Source organism: Peromyscus maniculatus, chromosome 6 (assembly GCF_049852395.1).
Source record: "Peromyscus maniculatus bairdii isolate BWxNUB_F1_BW_parent chromosome 6, HU_Pman_BW_mat_3.1, whole genome shotgun sequence".
NCBI classification, from domain to species: domain Eukaryota; kingdom Metazoa; phylum Chordata; class Mammalia; order Rodentia; family Cricetidae; genus Peromyscus; species Peromyscus maniculatus.
This window is the reverse complement of record NC_134857.1, coordinates 128,857,839-128,874,021: the sequence shown is the minus strand read 5'-3', so window position 1 is coordinate 128,874,021 and position 16,183 is coordinate 128,857,839. Positions and strand designations below refer to the sequence as shown.

Sequence of the window (16,183 nt, the reverse complement as noted above, 5' to 3'; positions counted from 1 at the left end):
CATTCATGAGCTCATGCTATCATAAATAAATACAACTTAACGGACTGCTCTGAAAATACTCATAAAATAAGAAAGAAGGAGTCATTTTACAGTCACTACTTTAATCACAGGATAAATGTTACTATCACGAGTAACGTGCTACCTGATAGGATCTAGAGCAATGACTCGCTGTCACAAATTCCCACCAAAACTAAACAAACTGAATTTGATGAGAAAGCAAAAGGAGAACCTAAAAACAAGGCCCCATGAGAGGGGTCAGCTGCTAAAGGAGCTTGCCACCAAGCCAGATGACCTGAGTTCGATCCCTGATACCCCATGGTAGAAGACGAGAACTACCCCATCCAGTTTTCTTCTGCAATTGGTATGAACTCTATGATATGCATGCCCCAGCAGACAATGCATAAATAAATGTAAAATAAAAAAATTAAAGACAACCCCCCAAACAACAAGCATCTTACAAAAAAATTCATACTTTTTAGAAGTGTTAAATCCACACCCGGTGAGACGGCTCATGCCTGTAATCCCAGCACTTAGGGAACTGTGGGAACAGAATCGCCTAAGCCTGGAATTCAGAGACAGTCTGGACAGTACAGTGTCACACCAACACCCTTGTAGCATGACGAATAACATGGGACCTGGTAAATAAGAGGTTCCTTGGCTGTATAAATTTTTCAAGTGAACTGTAGCACACACAAGCCAGGAAGAAGGAGCCTATGGTAGAGCTGAAAGTGTCACTCGCTACATTCAGTGGTACCAGTGCTTGGCTGTGAGACAAACGCAGCCAAAATTAGAACATATGAACTCACGGAGCAAGGTTGAACAATCAATCCGGTTAAGCTCCTGGGCTCAGCAGTGTGATAGTATGCTTACAGAGAGCAATCTTCCTTAAAGCCAAACCCCAAACACACACACACACACACACACACACACACACACACACACACACACACAAAAAAAAAAAAAAAAACCCACAGTTTCAGAGACTTAAAAATCTAGTTTGCCAGCTTGGATTTACATCTTAAAATTTTAGATCAAAAGGCCTGGGAAATGGCTCAGTAGTTAAGAACACTGGCTGTTCTTTCGGAGAACCTGAGTTCAGCTCCCAGCACCCACACAGTGGCTCACAACAATCTGTAGGGGATCTGATGCCCTTTCACAGCATTCACAGCCTGTGTGGACACCAGGCACACATGTGGTTCACAGGCATGTATGTGGGAAAACACCAGTGCATACACTATAAAAATAAGTGAGACACTTTTAAAAATCAGGTTAAGCTGAGTTCTGTGTGTGATCCTTAGAAGGCTCCTGTTACTACAAAAGTATCAGAGAGATTGTCTTTCACTTAAGGCAAAAATTCATAAAGGAGACTATCTTTTCAATATGCCATTCCATGTTGGAGAATACTCTTTATTCTGTTCTGGAACTGAGTTGCCCTGACAGGGATTTGGAGATAGCTAGAGAGATGTAAGGACTATAAGGACCTGGACTATTTGACAGTTCTTAGAAGAGACTCTACTGCAGGGTTAGCTAGAGGTTATGGTGGTGTGCCCATAGGACCCAAAGGATAACAGGAAGTCTCTTGAACCTTCATGGACATTTTCCTAACACATGAGAAAAATGAACTTAAACATTTTTTTCACTTATTGTTTGTGTGTAGGATGTATATATCTGGATACACACATGTTTGGCAGTCATAGGACGATTTTGTGGTGTTATCAACCTCCTTCCATCTTTTTGTGGGTCATAGGAATCAAACTCATGGTGAGATTTACACACCAAGTGCTTTACCAACATCTTGTTGGCCCCTGAAATTATTGTTTCATTGATACTGTGGTTTGAAGCTGTTTATTTTAAAAAGCAGCCACAAGTCTACATTTTTAAAGATAGGTTGGATGATCATCAGTAACACAATTTAATGGGTCCTAACTCTCCTGCCATAGATATGGAAACTTAGACATATTATTTATCCTCTTTATGCCTCATTTCCCTCATATATAATAATAACACCTTAAATTATAGAATTATTATGAGCATTAAATGAACAACACATTCAAATTGCTTACAGTGGTACCCAAGGCACAGAAAACACTAATTGTTAGTCATAGTTATAATTACTGGAGAAAAGGAACTAAGTAAAAAAGGGAAAAAAAGTCAAGTAAAAAATGCACAAGGAATCTGTGATGTGGTAGAATACATTTGATCATTTTTCTGATAAATATATTTGCTTAGTATGTACCAGGCACAAAATTCACAAACGAGTTTCCCTTTATTTTTATACTCATCTGTATAAATGAAGACAATTTTTAGCCACATTTTCCACAGTATCGGTACACAGATTTAATTATAATTTTTTTTTAGCAATTTGCCTCACAGTACTAACGAGCATTCCAAACACAAGTTGTACCATCTTGCTAATTGTTATTATTGTCATCGTTATGATATAGTGGTTTCAGAATTTGAGCAATGCATAGAAGGACATAATTACAGCTACCTAGGGTAGAAACAGAAGAGGTAATGTCTCAGCATTTTTAGGAAAGGATGCATTTTTCCAGGTAGAGAGCGAGGAAAAAAGCATTTATGGGGGCTGGAGAGATGGCTCAGAGGTTAAGAACACTGACTGCTCTTCCAGAGGTCCTGAGTTCAATTCCCAGCAACCACATGGTGACTCACAACCATCTGTAATGAGATCTGGTGCCCTCTTCTGGCCTGCAGTCATACATGTTGTATGCATAATAAATAAATCTTAAAAAGAAATTTTAAAAAGCATTTATGGATTCCTATGTTTGCCCCTAAACTTCACTTGTTTTCAAAGTCACTAGGTCCACAGTCACTCCACTGAGAGCCTGCTTTCGACTGACCGAATATACAAGCCAGTGTATCAGCAGGAGCTGGGCACCAAACTGAACACTGCAGCGGAAACAGAGACAGCCTCCCAGCTGGATCTCCTGTATTCACATCCCCTCTTCCTCAGGGGCTTTTCTGGGGTTAGCAGACTTCTCTCCCAGGAGCATGGTTTTCATCTTGACTGCCAGACAAGGCAGAGTCATTCTCAAGTCTGAAGGATGCTGCCTGGCTTTCAGCATCTCCATAGTATTCCCTCCCATTCCAAGTGTGGCCTCAGTGCTAATGCCACCTGGGAACTTGCTAAAAGTGGGTAATTGCATTCCTAATGCAAACCTACTAAATAGAGTCTTCATTTTAACTAGGTGGGGAGGGTTGCAGATTGAAATCAGCTTTGAGAGACAGTTTTCTACAATATTCCTTCATCTAAACCACACAAAACGACAAACTTGCAGCCTCATCAAGGAGAAACTGAGTTGGCGGCATAGCTCAGTGGCAGAGCCACCATATAGCACGCACAAGGTTTTGAGTTCAATCCTCCATCTGCAGAATTACATCTTTTCACTAATTTGGAGGTATCCTAAGCAATCTGCTGATGCTCTTAATTCTGCCTCCTTCCACCCACTATTCAAATCTCTCCTGCCAGTGAAAAGCCCCATAACTTCATGAAATTAAGATCATTTCAAATGACACTGTTCTTGCTAAACACTTCTTGAATTTGGGCCACACCATTGCATTCATTTTAGTAACTACTCATTCATTATGCATTGAATGAACACTTTCTAAATGTTTATTATTATCAGTACTGCTGCACAGTGCACATTGCAAACCCAATCCAGGCTTTTTCTATGTTCAGTCAGCTCACCATCAGGGCTCTGATGCATCATAGAGGCCTTAATATTTTACAGGCAAGAAGTCCACATGAGAGATGGGAGGGTGCCACATTGGACAATGTTACAAAATTTGTGCTTTTCACTTGTTGCTGAAATTACTTCAGTGAGGTAACATTGTTGAATGATATGAAAAGATTTTGTGATGTGAAACGGAGAAAAAACAAAAGACACTGAATTTTCATTTTTATGTTAATGTTATTTCCTAGAGTATCTTCAGTTTTATAATACGCAAGCAATACGTCATTCTTCTTTCGCGTAACAAATATCATCATTAAAATTAGCTCCTGACTGTCCTTTTCTGGATCCTTAAAGTTTAGATGTGATAGGCATCAAATAAATACTTGTTTATTGAAGACAGTCTTTGGTCTGGGGTTGGGGACCAGGTTTGCAAATGGGAACAAGCATTGCACAGATGCAGTCCTTTTCTCGGGGTCTTTGTGACACAAGGAAATATTCGTGAGTTCGTGGTGACATTTGGGGAATCAAAAAGTTCCTCCAGGGTGCCATGGAAGTTTTTGCTTCTCTGTAGCTGATGTTTGTGTTCAGCAGAGACAGCTGGATCACAGCCAACCAAATGGGGTTGGCTTGTAAAAGCTTTTATGGGTGGGCCTTTTGGAGGCAAGTTTCAGGGCCATTTGGTAACAACATCCCAGTAGGAGAAATTTCACCAGGACACCCTAATGCAAAGGTTTGATGAGAATGGACAGGGAAGGACAAAGGAGGTAAATAATTAATAAGTATACAGCAGTCTGTATTTTTTTATAGTAAAAATAAAAGTTAACTTCCTGGCAGTTGCAATATCAGCTCTGTAGGTAACGTGCCATACATCTGGTGGACAGCCATTCTTCAGAGGTCACCCACTCCAGCACAGCACTGGAGCACATTAAGGTTACATGTTACACAAACCCTTCCCGGAGTCCCTTCCATTAGTGTGATTTGAAGATGGGCTACCCTAGGAAACTTCAAAACCAAATTTAATGAAAATACTACTTACAACTAATATAAACTGGAACTTTATCGATCTAATGTTACATGAAATGTAGGCATTATTTTGAGTCAAGAATCAGCAACTTCTTTATATTTATAATCTCTAAATTAGCCACAACTTCCCTTTATCTTAGTCAGCAATCATGTCGAAGATGAGCATTCCCATGAGATGTGTAATTTTCTCTTCATCTTTTAATTTCTTTGGACAGAGAAGAAAAGCTCCTGCTTCTCTTAATTGAGCAATTATTGTTTCTTAAGTGAATGTAGAGTTTGAGGATCATGCCAAAAATTTTCCTTTCATCCAGAGAGGAAGTCTAACGTAAGCAGTAGGAGAGGCCACATGTGATAGCACCCCAGCTGGAAAAGCCAAGACCAAAAGGAGAACTCAATCTTCACCTCTCCTCATCCCCTGGTGACTCCAAAGGTTCTTGAAAGGAAGCCACTTTGAACCAATTTGCATGTCGCCTTGGAGGCTTTTGAGAACTCTCCACTAAGTCCCTGTTTGTCCAGCCCAGGATTTTCAGTGTGCGGTTGAATGTGCTATTTGAGCATCATGACTAGGTTTCCTAGACATACAGAAAAATCCACTAAGAAGTGACTCATTATATCTCCTGATCTTAAGGCCTGGAGTGGCTCTAACATGTTTTCTAAAATGTTCTCCCAGAATTCAAGCAAGAGAAAATTGAGTTCACATGTGAATAGTTCTGGAAAATGCCTAAGACAGGGAACGTAGTGTTTTATGGCTTAGAGTATTATTTAAGCAGTGCTCATTGTTTTAGATTTTTCTCTCTACAGAGCTGCAGTCCACTTCTCTGGCTCTCCCATTTGTCAGTGTGCTAGACACTCTCCATGTGCCCTACATAAGAAGTCTTGCAAATATCTGAAGACAGCATCTGCACTTATCTTGACCTATAGGTTTCTCTTTGTAATTAACACCTGCTCTTCCTTTAGCTTCTCCTGGGGTTATCTAGCTTCTGAACTTTATCATTAATGAGAATTCAATTTCTCAATAATGACATTTTGATAACCTGCTAATATGGAGCTCAATTAAAGCTAAAAGTACATAAGAACAATTTTTAAATGGTCTTTTATGTTCAAGTTTTGACTGCTGTAGTCATCTGTAATATGTAAGATGCCATTAGAAACTGATGTTCAAACTTCAGATTTGGGAACTCAGCTACAGCAAGCATCTTTTTGGCTGCCTCCACTAACAGAAGTTTTACTAGCCACTACTAAGTGATGTTGAAAAAGGCATGCTAAAATATGACTGTAAAATGCCAGTGATTTGCATGATAATGTTGCTGGTACACAGTCATCCAAGTGAAACACACAGCTTAATATGTTGTGCTGTTCCTTCTCATTAAGACTATCACACTACCTGGAAACATGCCTGAAGTTTTTTCATGTTTAGCCATCTATTTGAATCTGCATTTTGCATCCTGTATCAGATTGTACTGTCTTTAATTATTTCCTTTTCTCACATACTGGTATTCAAGAAATAAAGGAGGGCTCTTTGACATGGCATCCAAACTGTATTCCAATAAGAAGTAAGTAATCCATCAGGCTCTTAAGGAGGGTTGACATTTGAATGCTGGAAACTGTTCCTTTTTCTTATCCTTTCCTTCTCCAGAGTGGTGATGGGCTAGAGATTACAGACTAGTAAAAGAAAAGAATAAAAAGGGTCACTGATAGTAAAATAAAATAAATCAACTGAGTATGAAAGTTCAAACATCAAGTACTACAGTTGTCTTACAGCTTTAAACCTCTCTGGGAATATTTGTATGTGTGGGTAAAGGCCAGACACCCATTAAACTGTAAGTCGTGTTATCAGATTCATCAGGACTTGGTTGTAAATTTGACTATACAGTTTGGGTTCATAGAAAAATGGGGAGGAAGCATCTGATTAAAGTGTGCATGGCTGCTGAGGCAAGTGAATGTTGCCATAGCAATTGAGATGAAATGTGCAAGAAGTGAGATAATTAAATCTAACCCTTTAGTAGGCTTGGCAGTGAACACTTTGCCAATAGGAGAAGTTATCCACAGCACTAAGATAAAACATATTCCAAACGCAAATTCTCCTCACTAGCATTTTGTTGTCCCTTCCCGAAACACATTGCCGTGGGTAGCTGATTTGAATGTTCTTTTTGAATAATCAAATGCGGTTTTGACCTTGGTGGGCAACTGCTTAGAATTTCCTCTGGTTCATTGTATCGTGGGAGCAGATATCTATGAAATAGACCCAGTTCCTCCCTTCTAGTTCCAAAAAATAAAAAGTGCAGTAAACCCAAAGCTGTCACTTGCGAGCTTAGAATTTAATGATATCTAGAGCGTGCTGCCCTCTTCAGGAGCTTATGCCTAAAAATGCTTTAAAAATAGCAGTTTAGAAACTATAAATATGAATAGTGATATAAAAAACTTCCATTAATAATCCCGTGTGAATAAGAAACACATATAATACAATTTACCTTTCTAAATATAAGTTTGGGGGATGTTGAAAGTTTTCAGTGAACAACTCAATAAATAGAAATTTTGAATTGGATTATGAACACTAATGATTGGATACAAATGGTAAGAATTTTTATTTAATTTTTTTCATTTTTCATACCAACCACAGTTCCCCCTTCTTTCCCTTCTCCAGCTCTCCCCTCACCTCACCCTCCACCCCCCATCCACTCCTCAGAGGGGGTAAGGTCTGCCTTGGGGAGTCAACAAAGTCTGGCATGTGGCAAGATTTTTTTAAAGGAATATTTTTATCAGGAAAATTTGTGAGTTGTGACAGAATCCAAATGTTTATTAAAAAAAAAATAAAATACCTAATAGAAATAGATGTCTTGTGAAGCATAAAATGTAAAACAATAATTAAGGAAGCAAAGGTTCTATGAATCCAAAACAGTTCTAATACAATGTTTACAATAAAGACAAAAAGGTGTTTGTTTTTGAAAATATTAATCAGACAGACACCTATCAAATCTAATTTTATTTTCTAGCCAATTGTCTTTTAAAACTATAAACAGTAGAATCTACATTTGAAATCTTAGTTCTTATTTACAGAAAGATTATGATTTAAGGAAAAACCATTTTAAATGTACATTAAGAATAGTTTTGTTGCAATGACTGCTTCTCTAGATAAACAGTTTAGAATCTGAAGTATGGGTCTCCAGCATATTCTAACAAATTCCCTTTTTTCTTCTGAGGTCACTTCCATTCCCTTTAGCCACTGTGTAATTTCAAAAGACAGAAGAAACATGATATATTTTCCTTAAAATATGTTTATGGTACTTAAGAAAGACAAGAAACAGAAAATTTACTAACCTCATCAGGATGTGACAGCATATTTTCTCATATTCTGATATGTTTATATCTATTAACACGAAGAGAAATTATTTTGTATTAAATGCAAAAAACTGAAAGTAAATGTTTATTAGAAACTTCAAAGAACATAGTAAATTTGAGACCCAACATGTGGGCTGGAAACATACTCATGGGCAAAGCACTTGCCCGGCATGCAAGGCCCTGAGTTTGACCTCTGGTGTTTCAGGGAATACATGTGTTTGGGGGCACTTTAGAGAATAGAAATTTGCTCTAATTTTTATCCTGTGATATATTGAGGACTTTAAGATTAATCAATAGAAAACAGCAAGCAATTGAAAAGGACATGGGACTTCACTTTTCATTTCTCAGGTTCTACATTTGAGTTTTCAGTTAGAAATTTTATTTATTGTTGAACAGAAAGAATGGTCATTATGTTCATTGCAGAAAACTGGAATATACCCCAAGTTTTCCCTTAAAGAATTTTAAGTATCTCTGTCACTTCTATATTCATGTAATTGAGCGAAATGGCAGAGTGAAAAAAATACATGTCAACTATATTCTCTTAACCCTATAGCATTTATTTTGAGAAAATAAAATGCCGCATTATGCATCTGAAAGTGCACATCACCATAAGCACTCAATCCCGAGGTAGCCCTGTCCCGAGTCATCTGTGTTCAAGAGCATTTGGCCCTGTGAGCTGGGTCCTTTTGATTTGCTGCTGATGCAGTCAATTGACAGTCAGGACCTCTGTAGATGAAGGTATAATAAATAATAATATTTTCTTTGCTTTCCAGGGTATTTACGATACAATGATAAATTTCATCTTTCCCAGAATGGTAAGTAAAGAACTCTTCCTACATTTGAAAGTCCCAAGCAAAAGCAAGGCAGAAAAGTTGCACTGTCGTGATGAAGGTGGCGTGCTGCCCTCTAACTCTGGGGAGCCGTGTGATAATTCTGTGGCTTTCAAGTCTCTTGAGTATTTCAAAGTTCTCACCTAATACGATGCTGGCTCTCTGAAGGGAAGAGGAGCTTTTGCTGCCTTTGTTGGATCATAGTTGAATACAATGTATTCAACATTTTGTTTCCTGGGGTAATTTATTTTAAAATATACATTGAGGCTGAAATAGATGTGTTTTGCGTTCTGTGTGCAGACTGTGTACCCGTCACACATACTGAGAGTTGGTGAATGAGAGCCTTTGGATTTTTACTGTTACAGAAAAACTGATTGAAATTTATGTCTGACCAGGGCTTTGAAGTTTCTGTGAATTTTAAAATGTTTATTTTCTAAACTATATATCACAACTTCCATGAGGCAGGGTAGGTACTGCAGGATTTTATTTAAATGTGTGGCTTCATTGTCTTCTTGTTTTTACAACACAGCAAATCATTTGGTTATAGTCTTGAGTATAACCTCCTTACAATCTAAATAATGAACAGAGGAATCTTACTGAATAAGAAAGGTCACCAGAAATGGTTCTCAGAAACTTGGTACTACATACTGTGATGTCTGTTCTGAGTGTCTGGAGCATTAACTATGAAAACAAGAACATTTTCATTGAAGAAAAATATCACTGTGAAATAGTCAAACATTGGAACCTGTGAAAAGGCAGGCAGAGAATGTATACTAGATATGTGGCATGCTGGGTAAAATGAAAAAGAGGGGAGATATCATGTGGATCTGGGGGAATGTCTCAGAGTCCACAGGCCTTTGGGAATATAACTCAATAAATAGTTTCCATTCTTCATTTTCTGAATTTCCTGTAATAAATGTAATTATTTTTCTAACAGAAGAAAAACATTACTTGAATAATAAACTATTCAAAAGAACATGTTTGATATTAAATAAGTATATAAACATATAATTGAGAAATATTTCTCTATGCAAAACTTACAACTAGAATGACAAAAATAAATATATATATTTATAAAATTTTTGTATATCCCACCCACCTCCAAGATAAAGTAAAATATAAGTGAATATTAATTAAGTATAATATATTTTTAAAGTACCTAAAGGGATAGAAAACTGTTCTTTTAAAAACCATTTAATTCTGATACAAATGTGTGCTCTGAATTCAGGCATAGTCTGTGATTTCACATTGGTGTTTAGGCCATGACAGTGTGGTACTTCACTTTTTAATGATAACAACAAATGCTCACAAGACAGAGAGGTTGTACCAGAAGATGAAACACTTCAACCCACAAGAACAGCAGACCAACATTCAAGAGTAACCAATTCCACCTACACCCACTGTGCAGTTTTCTCATGTGGAAACCATTGTCAGGTTGGGGGTTACTCAGAATACTTGAGTGATCCTGTGTAAAGGCCTGGGTTCTATGCCGAGCCTTTACAAGGACTAAGAGTGAAAGACCATGGAAATCTTTGCAGTTTTACTTTCACTTGTGTGGAGTGGAGGATCAAGCCTGGGGCATCCTGTACACAAAGCAAGTGCATCCAGCCCCAGGAGTCCTTGTGTGAAAACCTGCTCACCATAGCAGACTGAAGAATGCTTAGTATCAAAAATAACTAGTAAAATTGAGAGGCAGCGGAAATACCACTAGGAACTCACTGGCTTGCAGTACATCACACAAGTGTGAAAGTATTTTTGAGGTTGGAAAGTTCTGGTTGGACATGGTGGCAGCCATCTGTAATCCTAACACTTTGGAAGCTGAGGCAAGAGGATGGCAAGTTAAAAAAATATAATAGCGCATCAATAAGCAGCCAACGGGTTGATTATGTCTGAGAGTTTGGAAACAGCAATGAGAAGGACACTTCTCTCAATTTCCATTAAAATTTTGTTCACCTCATCTTTTCCATTATAGATCTCTGGGGATTCTGGTTTCACACAACTCTTTGGTTCATTTCACTGGAAAAAATATTCTTCCTAATTAGCAAAACAGTAATTGATGGGCTCTTTAAAACATTTTTTCTCTGTGCATTGATGACTGTTATTAGATTATCCTATTTTGTTTTTAAACTCCTGTTTTAAATGTGGTCAGCCAGGAAAGCTCTTAAGTCATTGCTTTTTGTTTTGTTTTGTTTTTTTCTAGACAGGGTTTCACTGTGTGGCCCTGGCTGTCATGGAACTCCCTCTATAGATCAGACTGGCCTCAAACTCAGAGCTCTGTCTGCCTCTGCCTCCCGAGTGCTAGGATTAAAATGGTGCATACCACTGCCCAGATGTTAGCCATTGCTTCTGCGGTCAGGCTGGCTAACAACTGGCTGTTGTAACTTCCCCATGCTCTGCCCTAAATTAGCTTCTGAAATAATTTATAATCACTTTGCAGTTGCTCAAATATACAAATAACCCATTAAATCTACACAAATGCATTTCTAGTCTGTTAACAACTGCATTGAACTGCATCATATAGATCATATAGCTAAAATACTTGTGTACTTGGACCATAAAAATACTAAGTAATTATAAAATGGGGGGGGGTTGCTGGCAAGATGGCTCAGCAGGTCAAAGAACTCCCCTTTCTAGCCTGGTGACACAATTTCCGTTCACAGAGCCCATGATGGAGCAAGAGAATAAACTGCCAAGATTTGTCCACGGACCGTGACACACGTACACCTGCACCTGCACCCACACATTCATATCACCATACACACATGGTTTGCCAGCCAGTGTCAGGGTAAAAAAACAAAACAAGGAATTACAATGATCTCTGACTTCCTCTCTGTGTCTTTTAATAACAGTTCCTTAATCCTCTCCTTCAATCATAGCTGAACGTGATCTGGAACCCCTCCCTCTGTTTTATTTCTTGCTTATCCAAAGCAATATAATCATTTGCTGTTCCCCCCAGATATCTTGATTCCATGTGTTTATACCTCAGCATATTTAATTGTTCATTTTGCACACTTTGTAACATAGACAAACACGATTGTCTATAATTACTTCACACAACAATGAATTTTCCACCCTTTACGTCGCAAAGACATGTACACTGTCATATACTACTCCATTACGTTCCAAGCATTGCACTGTTTCCAGTATTTCCCTTCTGCTGTTGACTGTGATATATAGTCATTTCACGAACAGTCAAAGACACGTATATGAATATATGCAAAAATCATTCTAGGACCGTGATTCTAGTCCTGGAATGATTTTTCCCCCTCCAGAGACTATTTAGTGATACCCACAACATTTTTTGCTTGTTACACTGGGATATGCTAATGGATATCCCAGTAACATGAAATATCCCTAAGGGACAGTGTTAAAAGAAAGACATAGTAGAGTCCCTATGTAACAAGGCCACCTTGTCTGAAAGGCCACCACTGTGAAGCTGAGGGCCCCTGCTCTGCCACAGCTGCTGAACATGAAACTTCCAGCTCTCCAGGTACAAGGATTCCAACTTCATTGGTACCTCATGGCTGTCACATAGGCCACATAGGCCAAGGTCCAGGTCCTATCAGGAGCACAAAGGTTGGCGTTTAAGTGTTTGGGACCCCAGTGAGCACATAATACTGTCAGGTGGTTAAAGGTAGTTTTTTTTTTTTTTTTTTTTTTTTTTTAATGAAATTACTGATTAGATAATGAAAGTTCTTCATGACTTTAATTTTCTATCCCTTGATTACTGATGTGGTTGTCTCTTTTTGTCTTTATTGGCAACAAGTTTTCTGGTTCCTCTTTTAAACTTGAAAGGCCCTCGACTGGTTGATTTGTAGGTGACTACAAATGCACTAATCTGTTAGTTTTTTTTAGTCAAGTGGCAAATGTATATTTTTAGTTTCTTGAGGTTTATTTATTTATTTTGTCCCTTCAGGGCTGCTTGGCTCAGAGTTCTTAATTCTTTTACTTTTACTCTGCATGCGTTCCTTTTCTACTTCTGCCTTGCACTTCTGAGTTCAGAAACTGTGCCTAAGTCTTCTAAGTGTTTTAGCATTATGCTTTTTGTATCTGAGAATCTAATCCATTAGAAGTCAACTTTCATGTCTGAGGTAGAAATACATTTTGAAAAATAGGAAATTATAGACTTGGTGCTGTGTTTGGAATAGTTCGTTCTTCTTTCCCAGTGATGTATTGAAGCTATCCTTGTGTAAATCAATGTCCACACCTTTTCCAGCTAACGTTTGGTTCTCTTGGTGAGTCTGTCTGCCCCTCTGCCGATGTCACACTGCTGTTATTGTAGCTTTATCAGAACTTTTTGAGCTCTCTGGTGAGTAGCCTGTCTCCTTCTCAGGGGCACTTTGGCTACTGTGTCTTTCTCTCTTATAAACAGATTTCAGAAAGAGCTTGTCCCTGTCTTCTTTTGTAGACCCAAAAACAGATCGAGAAAGGCAAGAGGGCTCAGTAGAAAAGGGGACTTGCTCCTAAGCCTAGCAGCCCAAATCCATTCCTGGGACCCACATAATAGAAAGGAGAAAACAAACTCTCAGAAGTTGTACTCTGACTTGTACACACACACACACACACACACACACACACACACACACACACACACACAGCAGTCAAATTAAAAAAATCAATTTGACTGGAATGGTAGAATCTACAGTTTCAGATGAAGAAAAATAGTCCTTATAGGATCTGGATTGCTTCAATCTGTCTACATGCTCTCTTTTCCAAGTAGGAGGCTTTCCATAACTCCGTCCTCCCTGCTTTCCCCTCCCTTTTCCCCTTCCCCTTCTTTCCTACCTTCCTCTCTTCCCTTCTTTGCTTCTTTCTTGAGTTAAGGGCTTACTATAGAGCCACATGCAAACTCATGATCATCCTGACTCCAGCAACCACGATGCCGAAATCATCGCCATCTACCACCATGACCAAGCATTATAATGTTTTTTCAGAAGGGTTTTATTTTTTATGTATATCTATTAAACTTACTTCTACTTCTTACAACTGTTTTTTTTTCAGTTATATCTTTCAGATTCTTTACTTTTTAAGATGATAGTTTCTAATGTTTTCTTCTTAGCCTTCAAATGTAACTCTCTAATAATTTGTATCTACTAAACCTGTTTTCATTAATTTTCATAACTTCCATTTTCTCTGGTATTCCCCATATAAAGAAGTTGCTCTCCTTTCTGTTCAATTGGCTTTTCTCAGTCTCTGCATACGCCCCTCCCTGTGTTCCTTGTGTTGACACTAGTCCAGTACTGTGCTAAAACAGTGAACACCCTACCTGTCTCGTCCTGACTTTTAAAGGGAAGACTTCAGATATTTCACTATCAAATGAGAAGTGTTTTGTACACACCTTACACTGAGTTAGAAACATTCCCACTTTCTTTTACTGACTTTAAGTTTTCATCTTTCATGAACGTAGGGTTTCATCAGATCTTCTCACTATAATGAGTAATCCATGGGAGTCTGCTTAAAGGGTAAAAGGAGTTTATTAGAAAAGAAAACTCACTGAACAGAATAGGAGAATTGTCACAGGGTCCTGGAAGGCTGAGGTCCTGTTCCACACTGTTCTGCCTCCTGAATCCATCCACACCATCCAGCCCACGAGGGAGAGAGGAGAGCGCCCTATGTGCCTCTCTGGTCTTAAGGGTAGCCTGGAGGCCACGCCCCGGAGGCTGGTACTTCAAGGTCATAGGTAGAACAGATATCCACTACATCTCACTGTATTGATTTAGGAACTAAGTTTTCTCCCAGAAGGTTGCTGAGTACTGAAACACCTTTAACCTTGAGGACACAGAGTGGGGTAAATATGGCTTGCTGTGATGAGGAGAGCAGCCATGCCCACCAACATGAAACTCCAACCTCATACGGGGCACGAACAACAACTTGAGTCTTAATACAAGACCTTGAAGCCCAGAGGACAAAGCTCAGTGGCCCACACTGTCTGTCCAGAGTGGTCATGGCCTTAAGTTATAGTCCCAACTATATACTGGGAAATATATAGTTCAAATTTGTCCCTAAATTGTACCTCTTTGAAACAAAAGGAAGTCGTCTCTGGGTGGGGTGGGGTGTAGTTGCCCATAGGCCTGAGACTCCAGTGTTCAGGAGACTGAATCCGGAGAGTTCTTGTAGAATGGGTGCTACCAGAGCAAAACCCTACAACAACAACAACAACAACAACAACAACAACAACTAAATACCACTTTTCTATTGAGCTTACCAAGAAACTAAGACATTACATTAACAATAGTGGGGCTGAGGATGTGGCTACAAGGTAGAGTGCTTGCCTAACACGCACAAAGCTCCAGGTTTGATCCCCAGCACCTCATGGACTGGTTATGGTACCATAGACCTGTAACCCCAGTACTCTAGTGGTGGGAATAAGAGGATCATAAACTAGTCATCCTTGGATACATTGTGGGTTCTAGGATAGCTCTGTCTCAAAAACGAAAAGAAAGCAGAAAAGGGGACGGAGGAGGAGGGGGAGGGGGAGGAGGAGGGGGAGGAGACGACAACGACCGACGACAACAACCCATGAAACTGTATTGACTATTGTACTAGCTGAACCATTCATAGCTGGTCTTCGTAAATTTTAGATCTGGAAATATGGGACAGACTCAGGACATGGGAGACTGTATTAGCTGACAGATCCAAGAACAGGCAGATTCTAAGCCTTAATCCCAGTTATTAAGTTTCCAAAGATCTACAAACCAGTTAATTTGCTGATTTGAGTGGAGTCTTTGTAACTTGCAATGGTCCTGATAACTGCATTCACATGAACAAAAGCCAATCGTGAGATGGGCTCCCTGAGTGCTGGAGTCTTAGAAGTCAGGAAGAAAGTAAGGCTTGTGATCTCTTCCCACCACAGAAGGAAGGATGGGGGTGTTTATGGGTGTCTAGGGGTAATTTCCCTGTTCTTGTGATAAAGTGCCCTGACAAAAGCAGCTTACAGGAGACAGAGTCTATTTGGCTTACAGTCACAGGGATACAGGGAGGACATGGCAGATGGCAGGGAGTATGGAGGCACAGACAGGAGGCTGGTGGCTCACATGGCATCCACATTAAGGGACCAGAGAAAGATGAACACACATTGCTGCTTAGCTCCCTTTCTCCAAGGTTATAGTCTGAGATTCCAGCCATTCCAGGGGATGGTAGGCAAGTCTCCACACTTCAGTTATTTCAGTCAAGATTAACAGGCGTGTCCAGTGGCCTTTCTCCCAGGTAATTCTAGATCTCATCATGTTGACAATTGAGGCTAGCCATCACACTGGGTAAGTACTTTGAAAGCCCACATTTGACCAGTTTGTAGCACTT

The 16,183-nt window shown here is 39.2% G+C and overlaps 1 protein-coding gene across 2 annotated transcripts in view; it reads left to right on the top strand.

Moving 5' to 3' along the window:
* Adgrl2 (adhesion G protein-coupled receptor L2) overlaps positions 1–16,183 on the top strand; it is a 647,549-nt gene that overhangs the window by 423,062 nt on the left and 208,304 nt on the right. For both annotated transcript variants that reach the window (XM_076575175.1, XM_076575176.1), the window contains one exon: positions 8,828–8,869. The gene's annotated coding sequence lies outside the window, so the exon portion shown is untranslated. The remainder of the gene's footprint in view (positions 1–8,827; positions 8,870–16,183) is intronic.